This window comes from Balaenoptera borealis, assembly GCF_965194805.1.
Source record: "Balaenoptera borealis genome assembly, chromosome: 5".
Taxonomy (NCBI): Eukaryota; Metazoa; Chordata; class Mammalia; order Artiodactyla; family Balaenopteridae; genus Balaenoptera; species Balaenoptera borealis.
The window spans coordinates 62,738,123-62,757,211 of record NC_138862.1 but is presented as its reverse complement, the minus strand read 5'-3'; the positions used below and the strand labels follow the sequence as shown (position 1 = coordinate 62,757,211).

The window sequence follows — 19,089 nt, the reverse complement described above, 5'->3', positions numbered from 1 at the left end:
CTTAGTGTATAGTTATAGTCAAATAAATATTATAAAAAGTAAATTTATACCTAGTAAAAATATGTACAACAGTTATTATCCTACAAAGAAAGTAGTCACAAATAATAAAAGTTCACATAAATGTCTACATTTTTTTTAATGTATATATAATGCATGTGTATACACATATAGTTTGTTAAATTTATATGTATATATGTTTTTGGGTTTTTTTATAAATTTATTTTATTTATTTTTGGCTGCATTGGGTCTTCGTTGCTGCACGTGGGCTTTCTCTAGTTGCAGCCAGTGGAGGCTACTCCTCGCTGCGGTGCGCAGGCTTCTCACTGCGGTGGCCTCTCTTGTTGCAGAGCACGAGCTCCAGGCGCACGGGCTTCAGCAGTTGCGGCTCACAGGCGCTCTAGAGCGCAGGCTCAGTAGTTGTGGCGCATGGGCCCAGTTGCTCCGTGGCATATGGGATCTTCCCAGACCAGGGCTCGAGCCCGTGTCCCCTGCATTGGCAGGCAGACTCCCAACCACTGCGCCACCAGGGAAGCCCAAATGTCTACATTTTTTTTTTTTTTTTAAAGATTTATTGATTGATTGATTGCTATGTCGGGTCTTCGTTTCTGTGCGAGGGCTTTCTCTAGTTGCGGCGAGCGGGGGCCCCTCTTCATCGCGGCGCGCGGGCCTCTCACTATCGCGGCCTCTCCCGTTGCAGAGCACAGGCTCCAGACGTGCAGGCTCAGTAGTTGTGGCTCACGGGCCCAGCCGCTCCGCGGCATGTGGGATCCTCCCAGACCAGGGCTCGAACCTGTGTCCCCTGCATTGGCAGGCAGATTCTCAATCACTGCGCCACCAGGGAGGCTCCCTCCATTTTGAAGCATTTTTATACAAAATGAGACTTTAGTGTATAGAAAACTGTGTTGTGATTTTTTTTTCACAACCCCTTGATTTTATTTTATTTTATTTATTTATTTTAACATCTTTATTGGAATATAATTGCTTTATAATGGTGTGTTAGTTTCTGCTTTATAACAAAGTGAATCAGTTATACATATACATATGTCCCCATTTCTCCTCCCTCTTGCGTCTCCCTCCCACCCTCCCTATCCCACCCCTCTAGGTGGTCACAAAGCACCGAGCTGATCTCCCTGTGCTATGTGGCTGCTTCCCACTAGCTATCGGTTTTACATTTGGTAGTGTATATATGTCCATGCCACTCTCGCACTTTGTCCCAGCTTACCCTTCCCCCTCCTACTAGAGAATGAACTTGAGGACACGGGGAGGAGGAAGTGTGTTGTGATTTTAATCCTGAAAACACTAGAGGATTCAGTTACTAAAGTAATAATTTAGAATGCTCTCAATGTAAATTGTTGATTATATTCAGTTTCTTCTCAATGCTTAATTTCAGGATAATGTTATGATCCTCAGCTATAAAAGTTAAGAAAATGCCTTATAGATATTACACATGAAATCTACCCTTAAGCATAACAAAAGATGCTTTTGATAAAAAAAGAAGAGAAAAAAGGAAAGATGCAACATTTTATGTATACTCTGATATTCACAGTATAAGACAAAAACCAAACTTGTGCACAGAAAAAATACCCTTGTAGAAAAGAATAGTAAATGTTAGTAGTGTTTAGCATTAAATGGTGGAACTAAGGGTTTTTATATTTACTATTTTTATTTTTTAGGTATTTTATGAATTTGCTAAATTTAATGCATACATTTTCTTTAAAAATGTTTCTAAAATTATTTTTTAATTAAGAAAGTTTTATTTTTTTGATTTTATTTATTTATTTCAAATACTGTCCCAGCAACAAACAGCAACCCCAAACAATCCGGCTTGGAACACAGTTCAGAGTTCTTTTCCCCAACAGTGGTTGAAATAGTCTCTTTCTTCTCTCAGTAATAATATAATGATGATCATAATAGTGACAATGGACAAAGAAGACAGAGTAGCCTGAATCTGGAAAGCATAGCATACATTTCAAAGCAATTTTCACATAAATGTACTAATTCATTTCTCATGATATCAATTCTATGAATTAGATGACTAATTTACCAAAGGGAATTGTCCTTTTTTGTTGCCTGGCCCAAGGCAGGAGTAGGATTAAAGAGGCGATACAGCTGTCAGGGGATGCATCTTGCATCTTGTCTGAACCACTATTTATTCAGCTAAGGAGTACGCACAACACCATTTTATATAAGGGACTTGAGCATCCAAGGATTTTGGTATCCAACAGGGTGTCCTTGAACGAATTCCACATGATTACTGAGGGATGATTGTATAGACATCACCACTTCCTTGTTCTCAGAACTTCCATCATTAGAAGTTCAGACTTTAGGGTCCTGGATAAGCTCAACTTGAGACCTTCCAATTCTCAAATCTAGATCAGTTGCCTGTAGAGAAATTTGTAGGCTGATTGTAGTTTGAGTAACACTAAAAATTCATCAGCAAATGAAGTGTTAACTGTATAGTGGCTTTGAAAAACAAGAAGTGATTGCCAACAATGATTTTCTGATCATCCTCTGTTGTTGTATTTTGGTTTGTTTGTTTTTTGTTGAAATTCTGTATAATTTAGGGATAATAGATCAAAATACAATCAGAAATCTAGTAGCTAAGGTGCAGATCACCAGAGTTTGGTTTTCATCTCGATGGTTGACTTGTTTGGTGACATGGAGTCAGACACTTAACATTCTCATACCTCAATTCATCTCTAGTAAAATGCATTTAATGTTGTAATAATACTTATCAAGCTTATTAAAACTCTTAGAAGGTAGGTACTGAGTGTCAAGTGGCATTACTTGTACATGTACCCCCCTTCCCCCTTTGGTACCCATAAGTTAGTTTTCTATGTCTATGGGTCTATTTCTGTTTTGTATGTAAGTTCATTTGTATCATTTTTAAAAGATTCTACATATGTGATGTCATATGCTATTTGTCTTTTTTTGTCTGGCTTACTTCACTTAGTATGATAATCTCTAGATCCATCCATGTTGCTGCAAATGACATTATTTCATTCTTTTTAATGGTGGAGTAATATTGCATTGTGTATATATACCACATCTTCTTTATCCATTAGTCTGTTGATGGACACTCAGGTGGCTTTCATGTCTTGGTTATTGTAAATAGTGCTGCTGTGAACATTGGGGTACATGTATCTTTTCAAATTATAATTTTCTCTGGATATATGCCCAGGAGTAGGATTGCTGGATCATATGGTAACTCTATTTTTAGTTTTTTAATGAACCTCCATACTGTTACCCATAGTGGCTGCACCAATGTACATTCTCACCAACAGTGTAGGAAGGTTCCCTTTTCTCCACAACCTCTCCAGCATTTGTTATTTGTAGACATTTTAAAGATGGCCATTCTGAATGGTATAAGGTGATACCTCATTGTAGTTTTGATTTCCGTTTCTCTAATAATTAGCAATGTTGAGCATTTTTTTTTTTTTTCATGTGCTTGTTGGCCATCTGTATGTCTTCTTTGGAGAAATGTCTTTTTAGATCTCTTGCCCATTTTTTGATTGAGTTGTTTGTTTTTTTGATATTGGGCTGTATGAGCTGTTTGTTGATTTTGGAAATTAATACTTTGTCAGTCACATCATTTGCAAATATTTTCTCCCATTCTGTGGGTTGTCTTTTAATTTTGTTTATGGTTTCCTTTGCTGTGGAAAAGGTTTTAAGTTTCATTAGGCCCCATTTGTTTATTTTTGTTTCTATTTTCATTACTCTAGAAGGTGGATCCAAAAAGATATTGCTGCAGTTTATGTCAGAGTGTTCTGCTTTTGTTTTCCTCTAGGAGTTTTATAGTATCTAGTCTTACATTTAGGTATTTAATCCATTTTCAGTTTATTTTTGTATATGGTGTTAGATAATGTGCTAATTTCATTCTATTACATGTAGCTGCTGTCCAGTTTTCCCAGCACCACTTATTGAAGAGATTGTCTTCTCTCCATTGTATATTCTTGCTTCCTTTGTCATAGATTAATTGACCATATGTGCGTGGGTTTATTTCTGGGCTATCTATCCTGTTACATTGATCTATATGTCTGTTTTTGTGCCAGTACCATACTGTTTTGATTACTGTAGTTTTGTAGTATAGTCTGAAGTCAGGGAGCCTGATTCCTCTAGCTCTGTTTTTCTTTCTCTAGATTGCTTTGACTATTTGGGGCCTTTTGTGTTTCCATAGAAATTTTAAGATTTTTTTGTTCTAGTTCTGTGAAAAATGCCATTGGTAATTTGATAGGGGTTGCATTGAATCTGTAGATTGCCTTGGGTAGGATGATCAGTTTAACAATATTGATTCTTCCAATCCAAGAACCCAGTATATCTTTCCATCTGTTTGTGTTGTCTTCGTCTCTTTCATCAGTGTCTTATAGATATTGGAGTACAGGTTTTTTGCCTCGTGAAGTAGGTTTATTCCTAAGTATTTTATTCCTTTTGATGAGACAGTAAATGGGATTGTTTTCTTAACGTCTCTTTCTGATAGTTCATTATTAGTGTATAGAAATGCAACAGATTTCTGTATATTAATTTTGAATCCAGCAGCTTTACCAATTCAATGATGAGCTCTAGTAGTTTTCTGGTAGTGTCTTTAGGATGTTCTATATATAGCATCATGTCATATGCAAACAGTGACTGTTTTACTTCTCCTTTTCCAATTTGGATTCCTTTTATTTCTTTATCTTCTCTGATTGCTTTGGTTAGGACTTCCAAAACTATATTGAATAAAAGTGGCATGAGTGGACATCCTTGTCTTGTTCCTGATCTTAGAGGAAATGCTTTCAGCTTTTCACCATTGAGTATGATGTTAGCTGTGGGTTTGTCATATATGGCCTTTATTATGTTGAGGTATGTTCCCTCTATAACCACTTTCTGACGAGTTTTTATTAAATGCATGTTGAGTTTTATCAAAAGCTTTTTTCTGCATCTATTGAGATGATTTTTTTTTATTGATAGTGTTTTATTGAGGATTTTTGCATCAATGTTCATAAGAGTTATTCTCTAGTTTTCTTGTGGTGTCTTTTTTCTGATTTTGGTATCAGGGTAATGCTGCCCTCATAGAATGAGTTGGAGAGTGTTCCTTTCTCTTCATTTTTTGGGAAAGGTTTGAAAGGGATTGGTGTTAATTCTTTCTTAAATGTTTAGTAGAATTCACTGATGAAGCCACCAGGTCCAGGATTTTTCTTAGCCAGGAGATTTTTGATTGCTGATTCAATCTCCTTAGTAGTTATGTATGTTCACATTTTGTATCTCTTCATCATTTGGTCTTGGTAGGTTTTGTGTTTCTAGAAATTTGTCTGTTTCATCTAGGTTATCCAATTTGTTGGTATACAATTGCTCATAGTACTCCTTCATAATCTTTTAAAAATATTTCTATAGAATTGGTAGTAATGTCCCACTTTCATTTCTTTTACTTATTTATTTATTTATTTATTTTAATTTATTTATTCGTTTATTTTTTTTGGCTGCATTGGGTCTTCCCTGGTGCATGTGAGCTTTCTCTAGTTGCAGCGAGCAGGGGCTGCTCCTCATTGCAGTGTGTGGGCTTCTCATTGTGGTGGCTTCTCATTGTGGAGCATGGGCTCTAGGCACATGGGCTTCAGTAGTTGTGACACATGGGCTCAGTAGTTGTGGCATGCGGGCTCAGTAGTTGTGGCATGTAGGCTCTAGAGTGCAGGCTCAGTAGTTGTGGCACACAGGCTTAGTTGCTCCGCAGTATGTGAGATCCTTCCAGACCAGGGATCGAACCTGTGTCCCCTGCATTGGCAGGCAGATTCTTAACCACTGTGCCACCAGGGAAATCTCCCACTTTCATTTCTGATTTTAATTAATTTGAGTCTTTTTTTCTTAGTTTTTCTAGCTAAAGGTTTGTCAATTTTGTTTTGCTTCTTGAATAACTAACTTTTGTGGGTTTTTTAAAAAATTTTTTCTGTTAGTTTTCTAGTCTTTATTTCACTTATCTCTGTTCTCATCTTTATTATCCCCTTCCTTCTGATATCTTTGAGTTTGGTTCTTATTTTTCTAGTTCTGTAACTGGTTAAGTTAGGTTGTTAATTTGAGATTTTTTTCTGTTTTTTTAATGTAATCTTTTTTTAACTCTGAATTTCCCCTTCAGTGCTGCTTTCACTGTGTCCTATAAGTTTTGGTATGTTGTGATTTCATTTTCATTCATCCCTAAGTATTTCCTAAAGCCCCTTGTATTTTTTTCTTTGATCCATTGTAGTTTATTCTTTGACTGTCTAAGAGTGTGTTCTTTAATTTCCACAACTTTGTGAATTTTCCAGTTCTTTTTTTTTCAATTGATTTCTAACTTTACCCTGTTGTGGTCAGAGAAGATACTTTGTATGATATCTATCTACAGATATTTAATTTGTGAGCTAACGTAAAGTCCTTCCTGGAGAATGTCCCATGGGCACGTGAAAAGAATGTGTATTCTGTTGGTGGGTAAAGTGTTCTGTATATGTCTGTTAGACCTACTTGTTTTGTTGTATCATTTAGTTCTCTTTTTCATTACTTATCTTCTGTCTGGTTTTTCTATACATTATTGAGCATGGGATAGTACATTCTCCAAATATTATTGTAGAACTGTTTTTCTGTTTCATTTCTTTCAATTTTTGTTTCATATATTTTGATCTGTTATTATGTGTGCAAATACTTATAATTATTATATCTTTTTGCTACATTGAAACTTTTATTGATATATAATACCCTTCTTTTTGTCTTGTAATCTTTTTTGCTTTAAAGTCTATTTTGTTTGGTAGTAGTATAGCCACCCCTGTTCTCTTTTAGTTACTGTTTGCATGGAATATCACTTTCCATTCTTTCACTTTCAGCCTATTCATGTCTTTTGATTTAAAGTGCATGTCTTGTAGATAGCATATAGTTTGTTGATTTTTTTTGACCCATTCTGCTAATCTGTCTTTTGATTGGAGAGTTTTTATGATTATTATAGACTGCCTCTGTGATACAGATGAGTCTGAGGGGTAAACTTAAGTTTGTTTCCAGTATTTTCTGAGCCTGTGTCTTCCTCTGGGCATGTGCAGTGATTCTCTAATTCCCCTCATATATGTGGTTGCTTTTAAATATCTTAATCTTCAATGCCTGGCTCTCAAAAGAGGAAAAGAGAGAAGAATGAGGGAATAAATGTTGCCAATCCTTTAATGCTTATGAAATTTACTTTAGCCTGAAGGGGAAGGAGTTTGCAATAATGGAAGGAGGTGAAAGAACAATGGCCTCTTCCTCTTTATCTTTGCATCTGTGTTGTGAAGCAATCAGAACACAGATCTGTAATCTTTGGAACACAGGGTCCTTTTTGCTCATTCTGGTTTCCACAAGCTGGTGCAGGCTGCTCCAGCAACACATACACAGCTGCTTGCCATGGGGCTGAGGGGTGGGCAGTGGGTAGCTACTACTGTGTTAAGAACTGAAATTGACCAAAATTAACCACAATTTACCATCCTAGCCTTCTCCTGGAAGTTGCAAGTCTTTAATAGACTCCAGAGTTCCAAAAAAGATACATCAGGTGGATTCTGCCAGGGCAATTGTTGTCTAGGTGAGGAGGAGAGATTTCTGATGCTTCCTACTGCACCATCTTCCTAGAATCCTCCTGCTCTTGTTGCATCCTTAATTGTGTCTTTATAGATTCCCTCATTTTCGCTGATGTCTGTCTCTGCCGTGTGTTTCCTCAAACACCTCTTCTCTTCTAGTCCCCCAAGTTACTACAAGCACAAAATTGTTTTATAAATAGAGTTTCTAAAGGGCTTGATGATAATAAAGGGACATAGAATACAGCACACAAAATAAAAACATTTAGAATTAGATTTTCTTTTTCATTTTAATATTCTTGTTTTATCCTGACTCCACTAATTCTATGTATTAGATTCCTAGAGCTACCATAACAAAATACCATGGACTAGGTGGCTTAAACTATTGAAATTTATTTTCTTACAGTTTTGGAGACTGGAAGTCTGAGATCAAGGTGCTGGCAAGGTTGGGTTCTTCTGAGGCCTCTCTCCTTGGCTTGCACACGGCTGCCTTCTTGTTGCCTCTTCACATTGTCATCCTTATGTGTGCACATGTCCCTGGTGTCTTTTCCTCTTCTTAAATGAGGACACCAGTCATACTGGTTATGGACCCACTCTAAAAGCCTCATTTGAAAATAACCACTTCTTTAAAGGCCTTATCTCCAAAGACAATTACATTCTGAGATACAATGGGTTGGGACTTCAACCTATGGATTTTGGGTGACACTATTCAACCCATAACGATCTATTTCCCCTAAGATCCCAGAGTCCTCATGTGACCCTTTTTCTCTTCATCTTCTCTAGATCCCTGTACCACTTCATAAAACAATTCTTCATTCTAGAGCTGCTAGAGGGCAAGCCTACATTCCTGTTCTTCATTACTTCTTGATCTCCTTTCTTTTTGATAGACCTACCAGGGTAGGGAGAGGGAATACAACCAAAGAATTCCAGAAAGAGGTTTTCCAGAAGGTAAGAGTAATCTCTCCTTGGAATGAATGCTTCTATCCTTTGGCTCAAATTACAGCCAGCATTGTAAATAATATTTTCCTCCTGACCAATCTCTATGTATCACATCCAGACATTTATTAAAACTATTTGCTGCATCTGTCTGCCTCAACCTGTAGGTTGTAAGGTCTTTGTAGGCAGAGGCTCTGTCTGTATTATTGTATTCCTCACAACCTTTGTGTGAAAACCTTCATATCATAGGATATATCATCTTTTTTCTAGCTTTCTTCTTTATGCTCGTGGAAAAACTGTGAATTTCTTTCAGTGTTATATACTTAATAAAATTATTTCTTCTTTAAAACTTCAGGCTAAATTTTACACATTAGGTCTTAAGCTTTGTTCTTGAATTTGTCCTTAAATACTACCTGTGTACTTCCATTAGCACAGATTACCTTATGTCAGTTCTAGAATTTTTTTGGTTAATCTCACAGCTACCTAGGTTTATTAAAAATAAGCACTCTTTTCTGATGAAGTAAAATTCTAGTTGGCCATGAATTTATGTTCATCTTTTAAAATGCTGCCTGTTTTTGAAATTTTACATAGGGAAAATTTATAGCCAACCTTAGATGATTTTTTCAGTTAAATCAAATATATGTACACATATACATATATATATACATGTGTAAACATGTAATATGCACACACGCATATATATACATATACATACACATACATACAATTATATATTCATATTACCTAGGTCTTGAAAATACACATTTTTTTTTTTAGGAATGATTACATTTCTTATCTTCTGACTTCTATCTATGATGGCCGAAGCTTTTGTTACTTCTCTGAAAAATAACCCCACAATTAATAGAAGTACTGACCTCTATTATAGCCTGTCTTGATGAAGCGTTCAGTCACTAATGGTTCCTTCACCATTTCATACTCACAGATAGGAAATTCTATTAAAAGTGTCCAACATGATTGTAGGCATTGTTTTTCCTTTGGATTTGAGTGCCATGAAGCTTATTTGACTAGAGCCAGCTTCTCCAAACTAGTCATCTTTTAGAGGAAGCTAATAAAGTACATTCAGAGCCAGGCTAAATACTATTCACCTAACTTTGAGCATGTTTTATCGAGCAAATCTAAATTAGTTTGCCTCTAGTTGGTCTCTTACTTTGTCTAGACTCTAGATAATCACTGTCAGTTACGAAGATTCATTGTAACTTCCTCCTCGATCTTTTTCTGTATTTAAAAATATGTCTTCTGAGATACAGGTAGGCTACATAAGTATTAACAAAAGTATTTAAGGGGGCTTACAGAAGAGTCCACATGATTCCTGCCCACTCTTGGCAGTCCCTTCTTTTGGAGTTACGAGTGTCAGGTTGCCTTCAGCCCTGTTTTCTGTGTATTAGCGTGGTTTTAACCTGTCAGGAGAGGTTCTCCACCTCCTCTGTGCATGGCTGTGGAAGAACACTGTAGGCATCCCTCTGAGCCTTTACCAGTGCTCTTCTCACACTGTTAATTAAATGAGAAATATTATTACAGCATTTAAAGAACATATCAGGCAGCTAACATTTTCCACCTACCTGCATTTACCAGAAGCAATTTTGCTCCCACTCACTCACCTGCCACTCATGTTCTCAGGTTAAGAGAATGTTCATTTGTGCTTACAGACCAGCACATTCTGAAATGGCATATAGTCACAGGCATTAGGCCTGGAAGGAATGTGTGGGAAAACAAAGATAAGAGAAACAGTGAATAATTACTCTTGCTCGTAAGCAGTGAGTTTCGTGCGACATAAAAGGAAAGGTAAGAAAATGAATAAATGTTAAAAAGGGAAAGAAGTACCCTGTTCAGAGATGAAGAAACTTAGGTCAGAAAGATGTACATTTGATAGAAAGTGAGGAGATAGAAGGGACACACAAACATAAGATATATTTAAGTCTTAATGTCTTCGTAATGGATGGCTGTCTGATTTCTCTTTTTGTGTTTTATGATGCATTCAGCACACACATACTCCTTGCCCAGCTTAGGAATAGATCAGTGGCACTGTATTGAAGATGACGGTGTTTGTGATTTCCCTAGTTTAAGTCTTTAGATACACATATTCAAGAAATATAGGATCTTATTGGGCTATGTCCATACCTTTGACTCTTCTAGTGAAAGGATCCAATTATCTTACCATTAATCTAATCAATTGCTATTGAACAGGTTGTTAATGTCTAATGTGCCAATTGGAAGTGTTTAGATAAGGTATAGGAGTAATCGTTTCAGGTACAAGATGTACCAGCTACCTTACTCCCAAAGTCTGGCAAATCAAATCAGTTCATCCCCTCCCCCACCATTCATATTTTGTGATGGGCTAGGCAATGCAGACAGCTAAAAAGTGACTCAAGAAGAAAAGGTGGTGTGTGATTGACAAGAAAGATTCAAGAAAATATTATGATATGGCAAAATAAATAGGTCTTTGGTACCTAGAATTATTCCCTAATCCCAGCCACCATTATTAAGGCAAAGCAGAAAGGGTAAACCTTAAGAGCACAGAACTGATCTACCATTTCTGAATTTCCAGCCCTTAACACCAAGTAGCTACTCAATAAATATTTTCTAAATTAATAAATGAACAGATGCTTTGCCTCTCAGGCACTTCCTCTAAACCTCCTTGGAGATCATGTGCCTGGACTTCTTTGATCCTTTGAAGCTTTCCTCCATGTTTCCTTAAAATTTTTTATCTACTTATGTAAGAATATGTGTGGAAAGTCCTGAACGGCAATTCTATGTGCAGACAAATATGAATGGCCATTTAAAGACACAGTGATAAATAGTCTGAGTAGTCAGTGCCAAAAACTCTTGCTGGAAAAATGCACTGATTCTCATTGCTTATCAATCCTAGTCTTCACCTTCATGAAAAATTGATGAGTCATAGAAAGGGATGCTTTTGATAGAGGTAAGATTTTGACCTCAAGGAAATCCAGTCTCTCTTGGCCCACTTCACTAGAAAAACAACAACAAAAATCTTACTTAAGTAATCTGCAGTTTGCTCTCCAGCATATTGTTGTGGAACTCGTCATCCTAAGGACTAAATCTAAGAAGACTTTCATTGAGTTCCTGCCTTCAAGTTCCATTCCCTGGTGTCTTACTTTCCTAAAGTCTACGTGTTCAAGTCCCACCCAAAAGCTGTTAAGAGTATAGGCTATGCAGTGTTTACACAGTGTAGGTACTTGGACCTAGGTCGACCTCTGACACTTATTCTATGTTACCAAAGTGACATGATTGGTCTGATACAGAATGATTCCATAGTGTTGTGTTGAAGAGAGGACAAGTCTATATCTTTATTATTTTTGCCATTTAAAAAGCTTCAGCATCTTGATCCTATGTGTTTATATCATACTAAAAAATTCTGTTCTTTCAGGACCTGCTAATTCAAGGGGAAACAATCATTACATATTGATTGATGGATTAATTAATTAATTAAAATATATTATATACATAGTATAAATGCACCTTAGCTTAGAGGAGAACTGAACCGATAGTGTCTGTTCTCAATAAGCTTAAAACATAATTTAAAATATGATATTTTTAAATAACCACCATTGAAAGGCTCAAATAAACCAAAATTTCTTTAACGGAAACTAGATTTTCTTCAGTATTGCAAAAGAGATTTTACACATGGTAAAGATATCGAAGAAGATGGGCAGATATTTAAATATAGTCCAAAGTTTATAACTGGACTGTTTATTTCTTTACATCCTACATAACTCCAAAAGTACTCTTTGGTGGGGAAGAATAATTACCAAATACATTTTTTCAAATCCATATTTGTTTTATAAATAATTCTTAGCTTTTTATTTGTACATATTACTCTTTAAAAAATTGCACTGACACCAGTAGCACCTATCATTGAAATATAATATGTGAACATCTCACATATTTATTTCATAGTAGGGACTTTTATTCAGTCAACATTTTTGTATAGAAGCAGGTCTATGTAAAGACAAAATGTCTTTCATCTAATATATCACTCATATCAAAGTTTAAAAAAAGCATTCCAACTAGTGAATTGATATTGTATTCTAGCACTGAGCATAATTAATGGGCTTCCTTTTTTTTTTTTTTTAATTTTCCTGTCAGATGTAACTTGGCATAACAAAGCTTACTTTCCTTCAGTGTAGGGAGGATCTTAGGCTTCTGTGCCATTCCTTCTTGTGTGTCCTTGCAGTTGAGGTTAGTGCCTTGTTACTAAGGCATCTATGCTGTTGTCATCCAACTACTCTCCTATATTCATAAGTCCTTACACATTAGCTCCCTACTGAAGTCCAGCAAATACCTACACTGAATGAAGGCCCACATTGAATGAAGGGATTTGGCCTTCCAGGATCCATTTTTCTTTATTCTTGTAAAAGCAACTAGCTTTTTCTTTGGGGAACTGTCACTCCTGCATTCCACCTGTTGTTGTTTAGGCTGTCAACTGTGAAGCCTTCTCCATGTTGATGAGGGGTGTTGGACTGAGCCAGTCTTCTCAACATTTTGAATGTGGAGCATGCTGGAAGTGCTGGCACATGGAGTAGGGTGGGAAGTGATTGGAACTCAAGCATCCTGGAGACGAGACTAAGGAGACTGTCCATGGGTTCCTGCCTCCACGCTCTCTGAACCTTCCCCGGTATTTTACTTTCTTAAGACCTGGGTGTTCAACTTTTTTTTGTTGTTTTTTTTCTTTTTGATTCTCTGTCTTACCTTGTGAAGCCAATCAGTTCCACTTTTTCCCCTTATGTTAGCCTTAGTGGAAATTTTCTGTTGCTTTCAATGAAGAACATACACTGATATAACATTTTTTAGAGTCTGTTTTCAGGGTTTATTTATTATTTATTTTATATTAGCTTTGGAACAAGATAATTGGGCCCAATGGTTGTAAACCTTATCTAAAAATCCATGCAGCATATACATAAAATTGGTCTTTAAAAATACTATTCAGTTTGCATACTTGACCATCTCTTTGAGGATTATACTCTGTATATGCACATTTCATTTTATTGTCTTGTAATGTACAGGGTGAATTATGGTTTTAAATCTCCTAGGCCAGGCTTTCGTGAATGATTTAGTTACCACTGTGCATGGTTTGGGATTATCTACTTGACTCGTTAAACCTATAGGTGTCATTCATCGTCAGTATTTGGGGTGATTTCAGCAGGATACTCATTGTCTTTTTTGAACTTGAAAAGACTTTGATTCCATAAAGTCTCCAGTGATTTCACAAAAGATTCATATTTGTCAAAGAAAATTCTGGTACTTTACTTTTCAGGGAAAATGTTGAAAATAATTAGTTTTTAATAAAATATAACCAATTTTTCTATTTAATTACATAGAGATTAATTAAATGAGTGAAATCTGCTTTTATCTTATTATAAAATTATAGTTTTCAACATTAACTCTAAAAAGTAATATCGGGGCAGTCAGACCTAGTGATCATGTTTGTCAATTTGATGATCTTGCTGTAAGGTTAAATTAAGGACCTAGCTCTTGATTAGGTTTATAATTATAAGAAACTGGGTTTCTATGGAAAAAAAGTTTTAAGAAGATATTTTCATACAGTAATTCCTAATCAGCAGGAAAGCTTATTTTTTAAAAAAAAATAATTATCTTAAAAGAAAGTGCAAAGCAGACTATATGAATTTGCTTGTTTTCCTTATTACAGATATTACTCAAATCTTAAAATTCAGAATGTATATGCACATATACATATGGAAAACAAATATGTGCTGAACCCAAGTTATCTTTATGCCGTGGATTGCATTTTATAGAATCAGTAGCTAATAGAGTCAGCTACTTGTTTGAATTAATATAAAAGCCAGTTGTGTATTATTATGTAAGAAACAAACGACATCCCTAGTGGAATGCTGGGGAATTAGTCATGCTATTTAGATATGTGTTGTGTACATTCGCCCAGTCTTCTGAATCCTCTCTTCCTGAAGGAAATATCACACACACACACACACACACACACGCACACACGCACACACGCACACGGCACTTATTCTGCAGGCTTAGAGTCTATGGCTTTCCCCATCTTCCCTTACAGAATTACAAAGTCACTGATGGTGCCCCCAGTGTCTACCTGGTTCTATTTCCTTAGAGAATGCATGGGTACTAGATATATGTTTGGTCTTTCCTCTGGCAGACCCTAAGGCAACCTACTGTAAAATTCTGCATTTACATGAAATGCCCAATTCAGGTTTAAACTTGTAGGATCTCTTCAGTCCCTCTGAGCTCTAAAAAATTTTTTTTTATCATTCTGTGATTCTAGGTACAAGGAAATACTTAAGCTCCTTCATTGCCAAGGAAAAGCCACGGGAGCTATGATTCTATCAACTCAGCGAAGGCTAACTCAGCATGATATTTGGTAATTAGCAGACAGTAGTGGAGATAGGCCTGGAATGCCTAGGCCTGGTGGTCAAGTGTTTCTAAAAAGGTGGTTACAAATAGGATACAGGCAGAAAGGCAGGCAGCATCAGCAAGGTCTGCAGTTTACATCCAAGTATTTGATCCTAGGAGTGCCTGCTTTGAATTTTGATCCAAGGGTGGTCTTAAAAAGGATCAGGGACTCTGTAATGGCCTGCATGGGAAAAGAGTCTAAAAAAAGAGTGGATATATATATATATGTATGACTGATTCACTTTGCTCTACACCTGAAACTAACACAACATTGTAAATCAACTATGCCCCAATAAAAATTAAAATTAATTAATTAATTAATTTAAAAAAGGATCAGGGATGTATGGCTGGAAGGGATAGGATTATCAGGTAATTTCAGAATTGGGGTATGAAGGTAAAGCAAGACTAACTATCCTGTTAGCTTAGATGCCTTGAAATGTTTCCTGACCAGTGTTAAATGTAAATGTTGGTGTTAAGTGGCTCCAGCTTCAAAGGTTAAAACAAAAGGGTGGGAAGGGTCCTAGTGGATCCTGATTATATTCTTTTCAGCCAAACTCTATCAGTGATACTCTAGCTGTCAAGTTCAGCAAAAAAAATAAACCATTGAATGGATATGCAGTTGAGGTATCTTAGAAGCTCTTCTACAGTAATTTTCATGAACTTTCTCTTAATTGAATCATTTGGTTAATAGACTCAAATTATTATTTCCTAAAGTGGGTCTCATAATGTATAATCCACTGCTTTATGTGAATGTGCACATATCTGTAAACTTTCAATGGAATTTATATAACTTAGGCATTCCATTATATTAATATATGGCATGGAAAATGAATTTTATGACTTTTATTACATACTATCCGATACCCACACTTAAACACATTTCCTCTTCTTTTCTCCCATTTTGTATTGTCACTGGGCTGGATAGTAGCAGAAGTAGGTTTATATTATCCTAATTTCAGCTTAATCTTTAAAGATTCATATGTAACAATTAAATTCAGTGCAGAGTTGTGGCACGTCCTCTACATGCACTGGATTATCTAAGTAGCTGTGAAAAAACGCACATGGTGGGAAGACTTGATCCTTGCCTTCAAGGTGTATGTAGTTCTGGTAAGGACATAAAACTTGTGAATGTGAAACAATTAAATAACAATACCAAGACAGTTTATAATAAAGTGCTGAGTTAAATATCATCAAGTACCATAATTATATGGTTCAAACTCTAACTCTTATGGGCAGAACTAGCCTGAGTTAATTGATCATTTTGAATAATTCAGCAAGAGTAGAGGAATATAATTTATCTTTGTCTGAATTTTCCCAGTTAGGTCACACAACCCTTTTTATAACTTAGTCACATTCCCAGGCATGTGGCATTATTAACCCTCATTTCCGCTTGGTTTGCCTGCAGCTACATCTCTGTCTCCTGATCCTTACATTTTTACTTAAGTATCATACGCAGATTAACCGAGGTCAGAGTAGAACTAATCACTATCCTCCAGAAGGTATTTTGAACACAAAAACAAGTAGGGAAGACTTTGAGGAAATAGAGCTCAGCTGAATGAGTTTTAGAAGAAGGTGGACTATACTTGTGATTTTAACCTGGTTGGATATGAAATTATTCCAAATCCTATAAAAAGGTGGAAGCACTTCTGTGTACAGGCAACTAATGACAAGAGGAAGAAACTAAACAAACTTAGGACAGGGTTTGAGCCATTCTACACTGGGACAAATAACCTATGTACATACACTGAGACCTCAAGAAAGTTCTTTTACTGCGTCGTATAAGGCAGTAAAACAATTGATGCTTGTTGGAATGGAATATATGTGGATTGAAGAAAATTAATTGACATATTTTATAACTAGTTAACAAGAAAACTTAAAATGAAAGCATGTTTTAGTGATTAAAGAAATAATTATTTGAATGTATTTTGAATGTTTCAGTTATTTGAATGTTTTACTTTGAGGCATACCACATTCTCTGGAGAGGCAAGGTAAAGGAACTATGACTGTATCTTTATCTAACAGAATATTTCCATATTAGAGCTTAAAACTTCAAAGGAGATTTATTTAATGACCCACCATTAGAACATCTCTAGCCTACGCTGTAAAGTAAACAAGCCTGGTTCACCTTTTCCCACTCCTGTCTCCACCTCTGCCTTCTCTTGCTGCTCCTCAGTTTTCCTTTGCACTACTCTTCACGTGAGGCCCCCGGCTCCCCATGAAAATGTTCCCTTTCCACTTGGCCTTGACTGGCAAGTCTCATGCTCTGAAATGGTGTCATCTTCTCCTTTCCCATTCCCAGCTCTTTCCTTGTATACCTATCAGAACCCTGTTCTCTTCCAAAGACCTTGATAACCAACCCCACATTAATGTTAAGTGGTTTTTAAAGGATCCCCTCTGTTGACAATTAACCTTAATGATGGAAATGGAACTTTCTGCTTAAATACCTAGAGTACGCGTCTGCATTCTCTGTGCGTATGGCGAAGCCTGATTAACCTTTTTGTTTTGTTTTATTTATTTATTTATGGCTGTGCTGGGTCTTCGTTTCTGTGCTAGGGCTTTCTCTAGTTGCGGCAAGCGGGGGCCACTCTTCATCGCGGTGCGCGGGCCTCTCACTATCGCGGCTTCTCTTGTTGCGGAGCACAGGCTCCAGACGTGCAGGCTCAGTAATTGTGGCTCACGGGCCTAGTTGCTCCGCGGCATGTGGGATCTTCCCAGACCAGGGCTCGAACCCGTGTCCCCTGCATTGACAGGCAGATTCTCAACCACTGCGCCACCAGGCAAGCCCCCTGATTAACCTTTTAACCGAATTTCAAGAGCTGATGAAAAATCTTGTCGCAATGTCTGAAGGATTAGCTAAAATTACCTCTGAAGTCATCACCTGTATTTTCACTGTTAAAGAAGATCATATTCACATGTTGCTGATATTGGTATATTTAAATAAGGAGATAGCTGGTATTTTTCCCTGAGAAGAAATGAGATAATGTCTTTGTTTGTCTTCTGGTTAATACCGTCCTTGAACATTTCGAGAGCTCCAAATGTGTTTACCCAAATCCTGCGTGAGCTAGAGCAGCCAGTTTGAAGGGAATGGTACTGGGTAGCAATAACATCTTTCACACTTTCAGCAGCAATCCAGATAAACAGACAACAGCTTGTGGGGCTATGCTTTTATTTACTTATTTAGTTCACTACTGCCATTCATTCTTAGTTTTCAGTGGAGTATCCTTCTAATAAATAGAAAGAGTATGTTTAGTCCAATCTGAGGAGCTCTGACTCAGTTCATTTGATAAGGGACATAATTACACGTACTGTGAGAGCAAGGATGGATGGGTACGTTTGTAAATACGCTGCTGACTCTGGAAAATTCTTCAGGATCCTTTCCTGATGTAGCAAAGGCCAGCCCTCTCTGCAATCCGCCTGTCAGGTGCTGAAGCCACCTTTCCATTATTTGGGGACTGATGCTGCCGAGGTGTCCTCATTCTGTTTCTTCTCCCTTCACCTGTTTAGCTATTGACCATTTTCCTCTTTCACTGCACCTCCACTGGAAGGTAGGATATAGAGGAGAAACAAAGGCAAAGTTCAAACAAATCAATTGTATTGTGTGTAGGAGACAGCAGGTGTGCTACCTTCACTATCAGCAGTGCAGCTGCAATGCAGAGCTCTTCCTTATATTCTCCTCCCCCAAGCCCAAACTCCCACAGCCTTTCTTCCTATTTGGGAACCTTTTCAACAGACTGTAAGGCAGTCTTCAGAGCTACAAGAGGAAACTTCTTTACAAAATGTACTGAGGATGTTCTGTAGGTAAATTCCCTGGAGATAAATTGGTGTCGAGTACATAGTGTCAGCAGTTAAAACTTGTCTGTCCTTAACCAACATTCAACCTCTGTTGGCCTTAGTTGCCTTATCTGCATAACTCTGGAGAGTTCTTGTGTGATACAAGGACACATTTATACACAATTCCACCTATGTTTATTGAGCACCTACTATGTGCTGTGACTGGAAATTTATTAATCTGATTTTTGGTGTTTTTCATCCCTCCATTTACTTCTTTACTTATTTGCTGTAATTTGCTTAATTAATTATTTTAATGTCAAAAGTAACAGTTGTACCAATAAAAAATATGACAAGAAGACATTAATAACCTTCCTCAACCTTGGTCCCTCCCCATCTGTATCTTTCCAGAAGTTATTAAATTTAA

The 19,089-nt window shown here is 36.8% G+C and overlaps 1 protein-coding gene and 1 long non-coding RNA gene across 4 annotated transcripts in view; one reads left to right on the top strand and one right to left on the bottom strand.

Moving 5' to 3' along the window:
• The window catches only part of LSAMP (limbic system associated membrane protein), a 651,408-nt gene that overhangs the window by 71,692 nt on the left and 560,627 nt on the right, over positions 1-19,089 (top strand). The gene's annotated exons all lie outside the window — the stretch shown is intronic.
• The window catches only part of LOC309630074, a 64,803-nt gene continuing 51,614 nt past the window's right edge, over positions 5,901-19,089 (bottom strand). The window contains exon 2 of the long non-coding RNA XR_014245409.1: positions 5,901-18,432. This is a non-coding gene — a long non-coding RNA (uncharacterized lncRNA). The remainder of the gene's footprint in view (positions 18,433-19,089) is intronic.